The sequence below is a fragment of the Nuphar pumila genome, chromosome 7 (genome assembly GCF_984573655.1).
Source record: "Nuphar pumila chromosome 7, dmNupPumi1.hap1.1, whole genome shotgun sequence".
NCBI classification, from domain to species: Eukaryota; Viridiplantae; Streptophyta; class Magnoliopsida; order Nymphaeales; family Nymphaeaceae; genus Nuphar; species Nuphar pumila.
In genome coordinates this window covers 99,550,710-99,567,540 of record NC_143255.1, presented here as the reverse complement: position 1 = coordinate 99,567,540, position 16,831 = coordinate 99,550,710, and the positions used below count along the sequence as shown (strand labels likewise).

Genomic DNA, 16,831 nt, shown 5'->3' with positions numbered 1-16,831 from the left:
AGTTGTACTACATAGCTGTTGAACTTGCGGTTGGGCAATCCCAACGGCTAGAACAGGCTGCTTTAATGTGTATAAATAGGGGATGAATCCCCACTGTAAACTCACTCCCTTGTGAGCTTTATTATGAATGAAACATTATTATTTTTTATGATTGTAGTTCTTGCTCTTGTGCCTTAGTGCATTGCATTGCCCATAGTGGCTGTTAGTATTGTCTATATTGGCTCTTGTATAGCCCTTAGTGGCTTGTGATCTTGGCTTATAGCTCTTGTTCTTGTGTTTCTATATTTTGGTATAAGAGCCTTGGGCTCTTGTAACTTGAAGAGTGCTTTGTTCAAGCTCTCTTATTGGTGGTCATCCCTTCTACATTGATCGTGATTATGGCCAAGAGGGAATCTTCCGTCATCTACTTTAAACTCAATGAAACTAACTATTTGATGTGGTCAAACGTTATGGAAAGCCACATCAAAGAGAAGAAACTATGGGGTTTTGTTAGTGGAACCACTAACGAACCTCAATTGAAGCTTACAAGGAGAGAAGGAGATCAAGTGAAAGCCCTTTCTGATGAAGAAAAGGAAAAAGCTTTAAAAGAATATCAAGACAAGTTGGAGGAGGATTGAGAAGCAACCAATGCATAAATACTCTCATGGATCATAAATACCATGGAGTTCAAGATTTCCACGAACATCACTAAGTTCAAAAAGGCATGTGATTCATGGGTATTCCTAAAGAGCACTTTCATTCAAAAGGATATGGCTTGTCTATACTATCTCCAAGAAAAAGTTTGAACCATGAAGCAAGGAGATAGAAGTGTTAGAGACTATTATGCTCTCTTATCACTATTGTGGGATGAATTAGCAATACTCGAACCTAAATGGAAAGGTCTAGCAATAGAAATGAGACAAAAACAAGTTGAGAGAAAATCTTTTCTCTTTCTTGTATGGACTTAGACCAGAATTCGAACAAGGTCGTCCCTCATTCATAGAACCACCTCACCACTTATAAGTGAGGATCTTGCTGAAGTGTGCCAAGTGGAAACAAGACTTGGAATGCACAAGACAAATTAAGAGGTTCGTGACATATCAAGGCCTGGAAACCATGTGCGAACGTATAAGCCCTAAGCCCCCCTCACTTTAAGAGAAAATTTAATGGAGGAAGAAAAATTATGTCATCATTGTAATGAACCGGGGCACATAAAACCGGAATGCCCTAAACTCAAAAGAAAGGTGGCCTTGGTGAGTGAAGAAGCTCCCAAACGAGAAGAAACAAGTCAAAGAGGAAGCGATCTCAAATAATTTCTATTACTCAATTAGCGGAGGCTCTTCAACAATATCTAAAGGCTACCTTATCTCGTGTCATCTTCTTTGGTATCTTCCCCTCCAGGCAAGTTCTCTTGGATTTTAGATTTGAGAGCCTCCTTTCGTATGACACTAAACAAATCCCTACTTTCCAAATCCACCAACTCATATTTTTCATGTGTCTCCACTGCTGATAGAACATATTTGAATGTCAAAAGTATAGAAAATTTCAAAAGATACAAAGAATTTTTTTGTTCCAAATATTAGAGTTATTCCAAAACTTGACCTAAATCTTTTTTCAGTTTTTCAAATTTTCGGTTATAGGTGTGAGGTCTTCTTCTCATCTAAGGCTTGTTGGGTGTAGGATCTCCAATAAGAGAAGCTAATTGGGCAAGGCCATACAAAAGAAAACCTCTATTATATAGTTTTTTTTATGTCTTCCAAAAGACTCATTTTGTAATTATGCCAAACAATTTGACTTAGCATTTTGGCATAAAAGATTAGGACACCCAAGTATATCAAAATTGTCTTTTTTCATTTTTGAAAAAATATTATAAGAAAAAAGATTTTGTTTGTAATGATTGTATACTTAGAAAAATGAAAATACTTCCTTTTGGATCTAGAACTTCCTTGTCAAATAAATCTTTTGGATTGGTGCATTCGGATGGATGAGCACCAGATTTTGTTATGTCAAAGGGTGTTGATCCTTCAATCCGGCACATTTTACTTATTATGTTACATTTATAGATTATTATAGTAGACATATTGTTAAATTGTACATATATATAAATATATATATATATGTATATAGTATAATGTGCATATACATATATATGTATATATGTATATATGTATGTATGTACACATGTATATATAATATTTTATTTTATTTCTTTCTTTCTTTTTATTTTATTGTTTTGGACTTAGTCAAACTAAGTTGACTAAGCCCCCAACGGTGGCTACATTTCTAGTTGTTGGACTCTCCCAATAGCTAGAAATCTAGTCGTTGGGAGTGGTCTCTCTCTCTCTCTCTCTCTCTCTCTCTCTCTCTCTCTCTCTCTCTCTCTCTCTCTCTCTCTCTCTCTCTCTCTCTCTCTCGTGTATATATAGGGGTTGTCCCCTCTTTGTAAAGTATGCATTTTGCATACTTATGATGATTCAATAAAATATTATTCTTTTATATTGTGAGCCTTCTTGTGTGTACCCCTTTGTGGGATTTGTGAGTGTGTTCTTTAGAGAAAACTTGATATTGGTGAACACTTTGGCTCATGATTGAAGGCTATTTGATTCTTTACACATACTTGGATCTACTTCCTTAGATTTAAATCCGATATTTTTACCATAGTGACAAGTTTTTATAGGCAATTTCTCATTTTTCAAAAACTGGTGAGAAATTGAAAAGATTCCATAAATCTCGCATTTTTTGGCAAAATCTCGGCAATCAAAAAATTAATTAAAAAATATAAAATTTATTTTTTATAAGAAAATATTAATAAAAAAATTTAAAAATAAAAATATAAGATTTTTTGTGATAAATAGCCATTTAAAACGTAAATATCGCGTTTAAATTGCGATATTTATGTTTTTTCATAAATCTTGCGAGAAATTGTTGTTTTAAAATTCAGGTAATTTCTCGTGATATTATCGTGAGATTTTCATAAATCTCGCGATATTTGTCACACTGATTTTTACATGCTTTAAAGATTTTCATAATCTTGTCAAAAACCAATTCAAGACTAACATCAAAATCTTTTCCAATTTAGTGGAAGAATTTCTTTCAAATGAATTTCAAACTTATTTAAGAAATCATGGGATTGTATAACAAAAATCGTATCCAAAAACTCCTCAACCAAATGGAGTTGTCGAAAGAAAGCATTGTCATATTGTTGAAACAACCATATGACAAAAGTTTTTATCGGCAATTTCTCGTTTTTCAAAAACTTGTGAGAAATTGAAAATTTTGCATAAATCTCGCATTTTTTCGGCAAAATCTCAGCAATAAAAAATTAATTTAAAATATAAAAATATTTTTTATAAGAAAATATTAATAATATTATTTAAAAATAAAAAACAGGATTTTTTTCACGATAAATAGCCATTTAAAACGTAAATATCGCATTTAAATCGTTGTATTTATGTTTTTTCATAAATCTCGCGATATTTTGAAAATCTCGTGAGAAATTGCCGTTTTAAACTTTCAGGCAATTTCTCGTGATATTATCGCAAGATTTTCATAAATCTCGCGATATTTGTCACATTGGAAACAACAAGGACTTTACTTATTTCAAAAGTAGTTCTGAAAAAGTTTTGGGCCGAAGCCGATCTTATCACAATATATTTAATAAATAGAATGCCCTCTTAAATTTTAGAAAACAAATCTGCAATTGACTTTTTTTAAAAGAATAGCCCGAATTTGAATAGATTAAGGGTTATTGGATGCACGTGTTTTGTTCTTCTTAAAAAACATGACAAACTCTCTTCCAAAGCCATAGAATGTGTTTCTTGGATATGTCAATAATAAAAAAAGATATCGGTGTTATGATTTGAAAAATAATAAACTTCATGTTTCTAGGAATGTTACTTACCTTGAAAAAGAAAGAGGATTTGATCTCCAAGAACCTAAGAAAGACTTTGAAAATACTTTCTTGTTTGACTTATTGCCTAAGCAAAATGACAATATTGAGATTTATAATCCTAGTGAGAATGTTGATAATGATGTTTGTGAGAATGTTGAACCGATTAATGAAAAAAGTATTCATAGAGAACCTACTCGTGAGATTCTATATTATTCTAGGTGTGATGGTGGGGAGCATCCATGTGCACTTAAATAAATATAGTCAATCACTTGAAATAGAAGAACCTAGTCTTAAAAGATCCGAAGGTATCTCTAGACCCCTAAATAGGTTTGTTTTCTATGAATCCTTTCACCCAATTATTGTAAAGCCTGTAAAAAAAAGTCGGACCCGGGTCGGATCCAGACTCGACCCGAACCCGTTAGGGTTAAAGCACGGAGAGGCAAGGGTTCTTTTAAACCCGCTTCTCCTCACGTGCGCCGCACTCCCCCCTTAAAAAAAAAAGGGGGGGAAACCCTTTGAGGGTTTCCCAAAATGCTTCCCCCCCCCCTGTTTTAAAAACACGCAAGGGGAGAGGAGGCCCTGACCTCGCAGCCCCGCTCCTTCTCATTCGCTTTCTCTTTGCTGCATCTCTGACGAGCCCCTGCGCGCGAGCCTTCCCCGACAGCCACCGTTGTCGACGATCCTACAGGTAAGCATCGCGCCCTCAATCTCTCTCGTTTTGGTTCGTCGGGAGGTCGGTAAGGGGTCGGCGGCCCCCTGCCGCGCTTTCCCCTCTCTCTTGATCGCCCTCTTATCTCTCTCACTCTCCCTCGTCTTCCTCGATTCATCTAAGCTAGCCCGAGACACCCTCCCGTCTGATGTTCCCCCAGCCACCAGTCCTCACAGCATCGCCGGAGCCCCGACGTCGTAATCATTCAGGTAACTCCCTAGATCCCTCTTTCTCATGCTTTTTGTCTCTCCCTGTGCCCCATCTCCCTCTCTCTGTGCTCGCTCTCCTCCCATGCTTGCCTCTCTCCGACCTCACTCTCCGGCAGCCCACCGATCGACGGGACCCGACTGCACTCTTTGTCGGACCTTCTTGTCGGTGGAATCAGTTCGGCGAGCACCGCCCCGGATCCCTGCTTCCACCGTCCTCGCCTGACCCCTTCCTTCGACTTGTCTGGTAGGCAGAGGATTCGACCCCTGCTGTCTGTTGCTCCCGTCAGGCAGGGGCCAGAGCCCCTGCCGTGCGATTATTCCGATAGGCAGGGGCCTCGACTCCTGCCATTTGGGGTTTTTATCAGGCAAGGGCCTCGACCTATGTCGTGCATCTTATTTCGGTAGGAAGGGGCCTCGGCCCCTACCGTTTGATGTTTCTGACGAGCAGGGGCCTCGGCCCCTGCCATACACTCCCTTTCGGTAGAGGGCTTTTCCCCTGCCACTCGCTCTCTGGCAAATCAGCAGGGGCTAAGCCCCTGTCGATTGAGTTCTTTCAGTGAGTCGACAGAGGCTGAGCCCTCCCTCCTTTTTGGATAGTCACGATAGGGGCTAAGCCCATGTCGTTTCCTTGCCTAACTGGCAGGTCAACAGGGGTTGAGCCCCTACTGCCTCCTATGATTTCCAACTAATAGGCAGGAGCTAAACTCTGTCGTTTTCTGCCTTCTGGCAGGTGGCAGCAACCTAGCCTTTGCCCCTGTCCGCGATGTCAGAAGATTGGCGGAGGGTCGGACCCCTACCACCTTCTATCACTGTCAGATGCCCTAGCAGACCGACATCCCTTGTTTGATGTCGGGTTGGATCAGGATCACATCTGAGTCCACCCAACCCCTTCTATTTCTTATTCGAGTTGTTATTTATTTGTTCTTTACAGATTGCACGACGGAGCACGCTCGCGTCCCGCGGCCCGAGACGTACATTACTACGTTCAACGACGCGTGCAACCCTGAAAACCTCAAGGTAAGGGAAAGTTACGCAAAAGGGCACTAGATGAACTGAATTAAGTTGAAATAATTAAAATAGCCATGCTAGATATGCCTAGTCGTACTTTATTTCCTTCTGGTACTTATTTACTTGCTTGTACGCTTATTGGTTGAGGTATGGTTTCGTACCTCGTGCCTTATTTGCATATTTACTTAATTGCTTAGATATTTGACCGATGTACGGTTGTGTACCTCGTGCATTTTGCTTATGCATCCTTCGCTAAATGTGTGATTTTGCATATCGAGTATTGCTTAGTACTTTGTTATTACGATATAATGTGCACATGCTCGCAGTTGTTCTATACAAGTAAATGCAGTCTTTTATATATATCATGTTTTCGCTCATCTTCAAAGGATGTGAGTTGCGCTTGTGCGCAACAATTCTCTTTAAAAAGGATTTCTTATGCGAATCTAGTTTTCAAATCCAGTGTTTTGCAAAAGCAAAGATTGAAAGTCGCGCCGGTTCCGAAAGTGTAATTAAGTTTTCCCAAGTCAGCATTCTCGAAAAGAAGGTTTTACAACTATAATTTGATATTTTGATCACTCAAAAACTCTAAAAAGGGTTATAACTTATAGAGTGCGCAGTCTTGCAAAGCAAGCTCGAAGGTTTTGGGAGTTGCGATATAACAATCAAGTCTCCCAAATTGTCGTGTCTTTGGAAAATGGAAGCAAGATCCGTAGTGATCTCCTGCATGCAATATTGTATCGTCACTCCAAAAGAGAGTATGACATATGAGCATTTTCTTATTTGCATTGAATCTTAGTGTAATTTTTGTGTTGGGGTTTTTATTGGGAAACCTATACATCTTTCGTCGTAACGTACTTGTAGACATGCGCGGCATGGTAGTACTACGATGATCAGATGAGAGATCCGAGGTGATCTCGTATCGTGCAATATGCCATTATTGTTAATATAATTTAAAAGACTTCATCTTGTCAAACTGAGTAATTATTGTATTACTTCTTTTATGAAAGATAAATGTTGGGGTTTCTTTTAAGAAATTGTTACCCTTTTTATTGTAGTCGTACCTTTTGACAGGTACGCCACGTTGGTGTTACGATGATCATATTAGATTTGATATCTAGTACAACCTTCACAGGAAACAGGGAGAGAGAGAGAGAGAGAGATACGCAAAGGCTGGGGCGGCACAGCAATGCTCGACCTCCAAAACCCTAAACCTTATAAAAGTAAAGAAGTATACATATTACAAGTATGCCATTAATGAGATCTTATTTAACATGTGTTTCATATAATATGCGTATGGATCTGGATCCAGATCCATACGCATATGCAAATTGTATTCTAACACCCTCCCTCAAGTTGTACGTGATTTTGGAGCATGTACAACTTGCTCTTTAATAGCCAAAATTGACGTCCTGTCAATCCCTTGGTAAACAGGTCTGCCACTTGATCTTCTGTACGAACATGACGTAGTTCTATCTCCTTCATCTCGACTTTCTGCCGTATGAAATGTTGATCAATCTCAATGTGCTTCGTTCTGTTATGCTGGATAGGATTACATGCAATGTTTATTGCGCTTTGATTGTCACATAAAAGAAATGATCGAATAATTGTCTCCCCAAGATCACTCAATAAGTGTCTAATCCATGTGGCTTCTGTCGTGCCTGCAGCCATCGACCTGTATTCAGCCTCTGTACTTGATCATGCCACTGCCTTTTGTTTTCTACTGCTCCAGGACACTAAATTGTGCCCAATATAAACACAATATCCAGAGACAGGTCGTCTATCATCTGGATCCCCTGCCCAATCTGCGTCTGTATAAGTAATGAGTGCATGGCCTCTATGCAGATTATCGTTCTTGCGATAAACAAGTCTGTCTCCTATAGTTCCTTTTAAATAGCGTAGAATGCGCTTCACAGCTTCCATATGACCCTCTGTTGGAGCATGCATAAACTGGGATACCTGATTGACAGCATAAACTATATCAGGTCTGGTAAAGGTCAACTACTGTAACATCCCCACGAGACTTCTATACGTTGTAGGGTTGACACAAAGATGACCATCTTCAGAGCTCAGCCTTTGATGTAATACACTAGGAGTGCTGACTGGTTTGCAATTCGTCATCCCAGCTCTTTCCAGAAGGTCAAGAGTGTATTTTTGTTGCATGAGTGTCAATGTGTCTTGTTGTCTGTCAACTTCCACACCAAGAAAGTACCGCAACTCTCCTAAATCTTTCATCTTGAAAGTTTTCATTAAAAACTGTTTCACGTCTTGCACATGACTATCTGAGCTCCCAGTGATCACAATGTCATCAACATATATAAGAAGAAGTATAACAATGTCCGCCTTTTGGTAAATAAAGAGTGAGTGATCCAGAGAGCATCTTCTAAAACCATAACTCTGAATCTGCATAGAGAAACTTTCAAACCAGGAACAGGACGCCTGTTTCAACCCATACAAAGATTTCCTTAGTTTGCACACCCAGGCAATAGGATCCTTCTCGGCATAACCAGGTGGTTGCTCCATATACACTTCTTCCTTTAAAGTTTCATGCAAGAATGCATTTTTAACATCCATCTGGCTAAGGCTCCAACCTTGATCGACTGCTAGGGATATGATTATACGAATAGTACCCATTTTGACTACGGGACTAAAAGTTTCGTCGTAGTCTTCACCATATTGTTTTGTGAATCCGCGAGCAACAAGTCGCGCCTTATATCTGTCAATACTTCTTTCAGGCTTATATTTTATTTTATAAACCCATTTTGAGCCAACTACATTCTTTCCTTCTGGCCGAGGGACTATTTCCCAAGTCTGGCATTCATGAAGAGCTTCCATTTCTTCATTCATAGCTTCAGTCCAATGACGAGATTGAAGAGCTTGATTAAAACAAGTGGGTTCATCCTGTTTTGTGAGTTGAGACATAAACAACTGGAAATCAAGGGAGAAGGTCTCATAACTCACCCATAGTTGAATAGGATGCTTAATGTGTGACGGCCTTTGAGCCGAATCATTGGCGATGCTTTCCTCCACATTCCTCGGCTTTGTATTTTTGTCCCGTCTAGTGTATATCTGTCCAGAGAAACGTTCTACTGGGGGTGGCTCAACTGGAGATAATTCACCATGCATTTGTGAGTCATTCAACTCCCTACTCAAGCCGAAGGAAGGACAATTTGTGTGACATGTTTCTCCTGTATTAGCAAAAAGATCTGCGCTCATCCATGGATCATATACTTCTAATTCTCGATGTGGCAACACTGCAGAGTCATTGACATGAAAATTTTGTTCATCAAAAACAACATTTCTGGAGGTCCTAATATGTTTTGTAGTAGGGTCATAGCATCGATAACCTTTGTATTCATCTGCATACCCAACAAATTTGCACTTGACAGCCTTGTCCTGAAACTTATTTCGCAGAGATGAATCAATATGTACATAACATACACAACCAAAAACACGCAGTTTATCGTAAGAGGGATGTTGCCCAAATAAAGTATAATAGGGAGATTTTCGATCCAAGAGTGCCATAGGAAGACGATTGATGATATGAACAGATGTGTGAAAAACTTCTGTCCAGAGACTAACGGGCACATTGCTATCATGTAACATGCTCATCGCGCTCTCAACAATATGCCTGTGTTTCCTCTCCGCAACCCCATTTTGTTGAGGAGTATGAGGGCAAGAAACATGTCGGCTTATTCCTTTATCTCGAATAAAGGCAATAAACTCGTTCGACGAATACTCTCTTCCACCATCACAATGTAAATGCACAATATCACAAGCAAACTTTGTTTTGACAATCGAATGGAATTCCCGAAATATTTGAAAAACTTCATGCTTGTGTTTTAAGAAATATATCCAAGTATAACGGGAATAAGAATCAATAAAGACAACATAGTAACGACTGCCAGAAAGAGAAGGAATAGGTGCGGGTCCCCAAACATCGGAACAAATAATCTCAAATGGCTTTGAAGCTCTTTTATTGATAATATGAAAAGAAAGAACATGGCTTTTGCAGAGTTCGCATAAAGAACACTTATTATTATTATCAAAAAATGAACTTAAACTAGACTCTGGAAGGAGACCATCAGATACAAGATTTTCAACGAAACCTCGACTACAATGTCCCAAACGATTATGCCAAATATTTGGCTTATTACAATGAGATGAATTAAAAACTTCCAATGAAGGAAAAAACAAAGACTATGAAGGCGAAGACACTGAAGAATGCTTGGACGACTTCAACTGAAGGACTGGGACTGAGGGCGAAGACACTGGAGGAATCTCCTTGAAGACGTACATGTTTCCTTGTCGCTCCCCCTTAGCGAACGTCTCCTTCGTTCGTAGATCCTTAACATAAACAGAAGAGGGAGTAAATTCAACGAAAGAATTCATATCGTCAACAAGTTTAGCTACAGAAACAATGTTCTTTTTAATATTAGGAGCAAGGACATTTGACAAATGAAGTGAGGACTTTGACATAGGGATATGTGCATTGCCAGTATGACTAATGGAGTGATAAGTTTCATCTCCCGTAACTATACTACCTTTTTCAAAATAAGGCAATAAGTGAGACAACTTACCCGCATTACTCGTAACATGTGTGGCGGCACCTGAATCAACATACCATTCGCCTTGTTCATTTTGCTTGATCGTCATCTGTGACAATGCTGATAACAAAAGTTGTTGCACATCTGTGGATGGCACTTTTGTGTCCACAGCAGTAATTGATTTGTTTTCAATTTTGTTTAGTTTTCCTCTATTCTGTGGATTGAACCAACAATCAGCTTTCATATGTCCTCTTTTGTTACAAAAGAAACAAGTGGGCACTCTCCTCTGATTCCCTGTATTAAAAGCCCCTGAAATATTAGGTGTAGGTAAGATACCACGTCCTCCCTGCCTGAAACGTCTGCGGCCTCTGCCTCCTTGATACCCTCCATTCCCTCGTCCAAAACCTACAGAAGTGTCCATGGCCAAAACTGAATGTGGACGAGCTGACTCATTTCCTTCTGCCCTTTGCTTCATAATCATCTCATGCTAGAGAAGTTTCGCTTGGAGGTCGTCAAAAGTGGGCAAGTGAGGAAGGCATGATAAAGTTGTGGTAAACATGTCAAAATCAGGACCCAATCCATTGAGAAGTTGTTGAACTTTATCTTTATCTGCAATAGCACTTCCAACAACAACCAATTGATCAGTAATACTCTTCAAGCGGCCTATGTATTCCATGACGGTCATGGAGCCTTTCTTCAAACTTTGAAATTCATTTTTTAAGTGCATAACTCGGGCTTCTGATATCTGAGAGTATGTCTGAGACAGCTTACTCCACAGATCTGCCGCAGTGCAATCATCTGAAAGAGTAACCAACACTTCTGGAGAGAGTGTTGACGTAATATAAGCAACCAAAGACTGATCACGCTTCCTCCAAGCTGTATACTCTGGATTCTTAATGGAAATGGTAATTGTGTCACCCTTCTCATCCTTAGTTTCCTGCAAAATAAGCCGCGGTGGTATAGAAACTAAACCATCCAAATGTTCATTGAGATCCTGATTCCGTATAAAAGGAAGGATTTGCCTCTTCCAGGTCAAAAAATTAGAATGAGTAAGTTTTTCTGTAACGAGCTGACTCAAGAAATTGGCAGAGGGACCGGATGACGAAGAGAAATTCATAGCAGTGAAACAGTGAATAAGTTTTGTATTACCAAAAGTGTTGCACAAAGAACACTGAAACAACAATAAAGGAAAGAAAACTTGTGGAATCAGAGAAAACTGGTTTGTAATAAAAAGGGAACTGCAGTCGGTTTGTGTTGAGTGCAGATGGAACCAACACAGGTCTGAAAACCAGTCGTTGGTGTTGAAGAGAAGATGAAATCAACACAGACGATGGAATGAAGAGGATAAACTTTCAGAATAGAGATGAGATTTCAGATTTCAGAAGAATGAAATTTGAGATAAAGAAAAACTGATCACGCTGAAGACCTGTTTACGCTGGGAGTTGTTCACGCTGAAGAATCACGCTGAAGAACTGTTTACGCTGGGAGTTGTTCACGCTGAAGAATCACGATCTGGGTTTGCTATTCACGCTGAAGAATCACAGTCCACGCTGAAGAACTGTTTACGCTGGGAGTTGTTCACGCTGGAGAATCACGATCTGGGGTTGCTGTTCAGAACTTCTTCACGCAATTAACCTAAGCTCTGATACCATATTAGATTTGATATCTGGTACAGCCTTCACAAGAAACAGGGAGAGAGAGAGATACGCAAAGGCTGGGCGGCACAGCAATGCTCGACCTCCAAAACCCTAAACCTTATAAAAGTAAAGAAGTATACATATTACAAGTATGCCATTAATGAGATCCTATTTAACATGTGTTTCATATAATATGCGTATGGATCTGGATCCAGATCCATACGCATATGCAAACTGTATTCTAACAAATCATTGAGAGGTCTTTGGCAACCTCGAAATGGGTTTTGGCACATTATTGTAATCATATAATGTTGTTATTCGCCTAACAGGCAAAAGGCTCGTAAGAGTCTAAAGGACCAGAGCAAGACAAGTTTTAACTTGAATGGCTACACCATGTATTATTGGCAAAGCAATGTTGTGGGGATTCTCTTTAAGAAATCCATACCCCTCTCGTTGTAGTTGTACTTTTGAACATGTATGTTTCGTACTACCATGAGTAGGATGAGAGGTCTATGTCTACCTCGAACGTGCACTGGCATGTATGAATCACATAATGGTGATGGTTTCACCTTCACAGGCACGATGCTCGAGTGGGTCGAAAGACCAAAGCATGTAGAATGAAGCGGCAGTTAAGAAACCCTCGTCGTGCTCGTTCGACACAGTTCGTCAAGAGAGAGGATGGATGGTACAAAACTCTGATAGACATGCCCTTTAATGGCAATTACGGGCAAAAGACTCGGATTTCCCAGTCATCGAAGTCAGGAAGAATGGGCTATAAAAGATAGCTTTCAGGCCACTTCTGCAGCTTGTGATTATTTGTGCTTGTTGTAATGTAACACTTGTTGGCTTGAGTCTCTTATGACTAATGTGACTGCTTACAGCTTTTAATCTATGAACTGTTCACATTTTATGGCTAATGCAATTGCTTGATTGTACAATTGCTTATAGTTTGTAATTTGTACACTGCCTATACCTTGTGATTGGTAGAATTGCTTGCAATTAAATGGCTTACAGCTCGTAATCTACGAACTATTTACAACTAAGATTAGTGTAGTTGCTTGTCATATGAGTTGCTTACGGTCTGTGATTAATATAACTACTGTCGTGTGATTGCCTACCGCGTATATCTTATAAACTACTTGTGGTGCAATTGCTTATATCTTGTGGTTTACGAACTGTCTGTGCCTTGCAATTAATAGAACTGCTTGTTGTGTAATTGTTTGTAACTTATGATTAATGTATTTGCTTGTCGTAAAATTGTCTACGTCTTATGTGAAATGAACTTTTACCCTATGATAGTTGATAGCTCACCTGATTTTATAGTAAATTGCCCATATTGAAAACCTTTATTTGTTTGCATATTGAATTGTTCATGTTAGAAATTGTTATTCATTTGCATAGTCAATTTGCACATATAACTCATCTCTTGTTCTAAATTGCTTATTTCAGTTTTATTTTGTCTCACTTGTGCATCAACTAGTTTTTCGTGAAACTGACTCATTTTATGGGTAAGTGATGTATAGGTCAATGCGGCTTGCAATAGCACGATGACGTGATGAGATTAAGATGGGGCTTTTTCCCTGACGTTTTGCTCTTAAGGATATTTTGGTAAATTTACATAAAAGTTTTCCTAAAAATCTCTTCTTTACACGTCTTAAACTATAAAATTGCATTTTCATAATCTATTTGATTTCTTAAATGTGCGCTGCTACAAATTCCTTGTGCAAAAGAAAGTTTGTGTTGTAATGCGCCCAAGGTCCCTTGACTTATACTATTTCAAACAAGATTTTTCCGCTGAACTTCTATTTCAAACTCTGATAAATGATTGATTTCAAAGTCTTCAAACTTTTCATAAAAAGTTACAAGTCCTGGATTTTGGGGGGTTATAATTATAGATATTGTCTTCTAGCTATACATTCATATCATGAACCTTGAAATTATAGGGAAGCCAAAGATATAGAAGAATGAGTAGACACCATGAACTTATAACTAGAAGCCCTTTATAGAGCTAATACTTGGAAAATACAACCACTATCAAAGGAAAAGAAGGCTACAGGATCTAGGTGGGTGTTTAAAATTAAGACAAAGAGTGATGGGTCTTTAGAAAGATACAAAGCTAGGTTAGTTGCGAAAGGTTACTCTCATGAATATGAAATAGATTATGACGAAGCCAGATACAGAGCAGGACCGGGTTCGGTCTACACCGAGTGACCCGGGCGTGATCAAGGATCTCAGCACCAATAGGATAGACGATCGGACCCAGATAATGGATCCGATCACGAGCCTGGTGCCCCGATGCAAGGATGTGGTGCCCCTGTGCACTTACTCAAGGCGAGCCAAGGATGGAGGCAGCACTTCACATTGACAACGCCCCGATCCATCAGTAGCGACGAGTTGCCTCGAGTCCAAGGACTGAACCCGAGGCCCAGATCCAGTCACGCCCTATTAATACCATGTTTTAGGGTTGCGTGAAGACACAAAGAGATAATTGGAGATTACCGCAGCCTTTCTTTCTATTTTTTTTCTGTTTGCCCTTTCAGCAACTTTGCTATTTGATTCTTGCTCCTGTTGCATTGTCGTTATGTGTTTTCCCTTTTCATTACGATTGATCCCATTATTCAGATTGAACTTTCATTGAAATAAAAAGAACCTCTACCATCGTTTTTGGTGGTTATTCATTGGAATTTTTCTGCACATCGTACAACGTGGAGTCATGCTCTTCTTTCCAACATTCAAGTGTACGTGAAGGCCGATACCTCGCTGCATCAAAGTGGTATCAGAGCCCAGCCTTCCTCCTTCGTCAACGACATGGCGCAAGAAGCGAGGAACGATCCTACGAGCGGAAAAGAGCGGGAGAAAACCGTCAACGAAGATCCGATGATGCGGATGATCGACATGATGACCAAGCTCCAGGAAAACATGCTACGTGTAAGCAAGGATGTTGCCGACATATTGAAACGACTGGATGGACTCGAAGATCGGATCGTGGTCATCGAGAAGACGAGTGTCGGATTGGGCGGTGAGACTGCAGACCCCGCGGCTGCGATGAAACTCGAACAGGTCCACCCGAACCCCCATCAACTTGCTATGCGACCGGATGGTACCGAGGCAGGCCTATGCCGAGACGCCGGTCGCGTGACGATCCAGCAAGTATTACCGTTTCAGAACCCTGGCGTGACTGCCACTCGGGTGGTCGGAGCCCTCCAACCGAACCAGGGAGCCATTGAAGGGCCTCCCAACACCGACCTTGGTGCGCAGGCCTGGCCTCGAGCCACGACCAAGGGACTGCAGACCAGCCATGGCCTGCAAAGCCCGGGCGTGGCGCCGGGCCAGGTGACCAGTGCGACAGCGTTAGCCCGGGTCAGGGCTGACCTAGCAACCCTCCCGCCGCGCGTGCAGGGTGGGTCGGTCGCAGCCCACCAGCGGGCAGGAGGGTGTGGACCATTGTGGGTCAGACCGAACCCTACTGGGTCCGACAAGGAACCGGTACTATCAGGATATGGACCTGGGTCCTGGGGACCATCCGTTGGGTCCCAGGGAGCGGGTCCAAGCCTCGAACCCCATTACCTGACCTACCCAATTGGGTCCGGTTCGCGGGTCACCCCAAACCAGATCCAACCTATTAATTTTGAACCCCAATTCAGATCCCCTACCGACCCAAACTTATATCGGACCCGAACGAAGCTCCAATTTGAATTTGAGCCGGGTCAAAACCAGACCCATCTTGCTACAAATCAAGGATCGAGTTCAAAGCAGGCCTTCTCACACCACAACTCGATCCATGATCCCACCTACCCCATTTTGGGTTCGACGAATAGTTTAGGACTTGACCCGATCCAGATCCAATCGGGTGAATCATCCCAATACTACCAGACCCAATTCGTTAACCCGTCCCCGATCCAGAACCCAGTACCCTGCCCGACCCACTACCTCTACCCTAACCCAAACCCATATTATCCCGTTCCTACCCACCTAGAGCCTGAGACCCGACCAACCCTTCCACCTTTAGTAGGACCTCCTGTCATACCGGTGCCACAATGCCAGCCACAGATGGTTCCCACCCACGGGCGAGCCAGACCGAGGCAGTTTCCAGCAGCCGCCATGTAGATTCAGTAGAGACCAACACGACCTGAGCGTCGACCACACATCATGGGAGTTCGTTAGCACCAGCCTGCAGGCAAACAGTACCGTGAAGATGGTGATGAAGCAGTGTTTGATGATGATGATGCTTTCTGGAACGAGCATCCTGCAGGAATGGTAGAGACTCGTCAGCAGAGAGCACCAGAGCACCCCTCCACCTACGGGGTGAAGCTAAACCTTTTAGAGTTCGCAGGGCGATTCGATGGGGAGCAGTTGTTCGACTGGGCCTATGCCGTACAGTTTTTCTTCGACTACCATACTGTTGTTGAGAACCGTCGTGTCTCGCTAGCGTCCACTCGGTTGAGAGGCCTAGCGCGGACATGGTGGGTTAAGCTACAGAGGTCGAGGGAGCGGCAGGGGCTAGAGCGCATACAGACATGGGAGGAGATGCAGCGATTGATGCAGTCAAAGTTCGTGCCGCCAGACCACGCTGAGAGAGCCTACAAGGAGTACATAACCCTGCGATAAGGCACCCGTACTGTGGCGGAGTACACTGCTGAGTTCCATCGCCTATCCCTGCGAGTGCAGATCGAGGAGACCGCCCGTCAGTAGGTCACGAGGTATATTTCTGGTCTCCGTCCTGCTATTTCTGATGATTTCAGTTGTGTCACAGTCGAGTCATTGGATCAGGCAAGCAGTTATGCCATGAATGTGGAGGAAAAATTGAAAAGGAGGCAGAAATATAGGACCTCCCGTGGTGACCAGTCCAGTCG

General features: G+C 41.4%; 1 protein-coding gene across 1 annotated transcript in view; it reads right to left on the bottom strand.

The window, feature by feature from the left end:
• Window positions 1-16,831, bottom strand: part of LOC149832616 (protein GRIP-like) — a 174,143-nt gene that overhangs the window by 35,361 nt on the left and 121,951 nt on the right. The window lies entirely within an intron of this gene.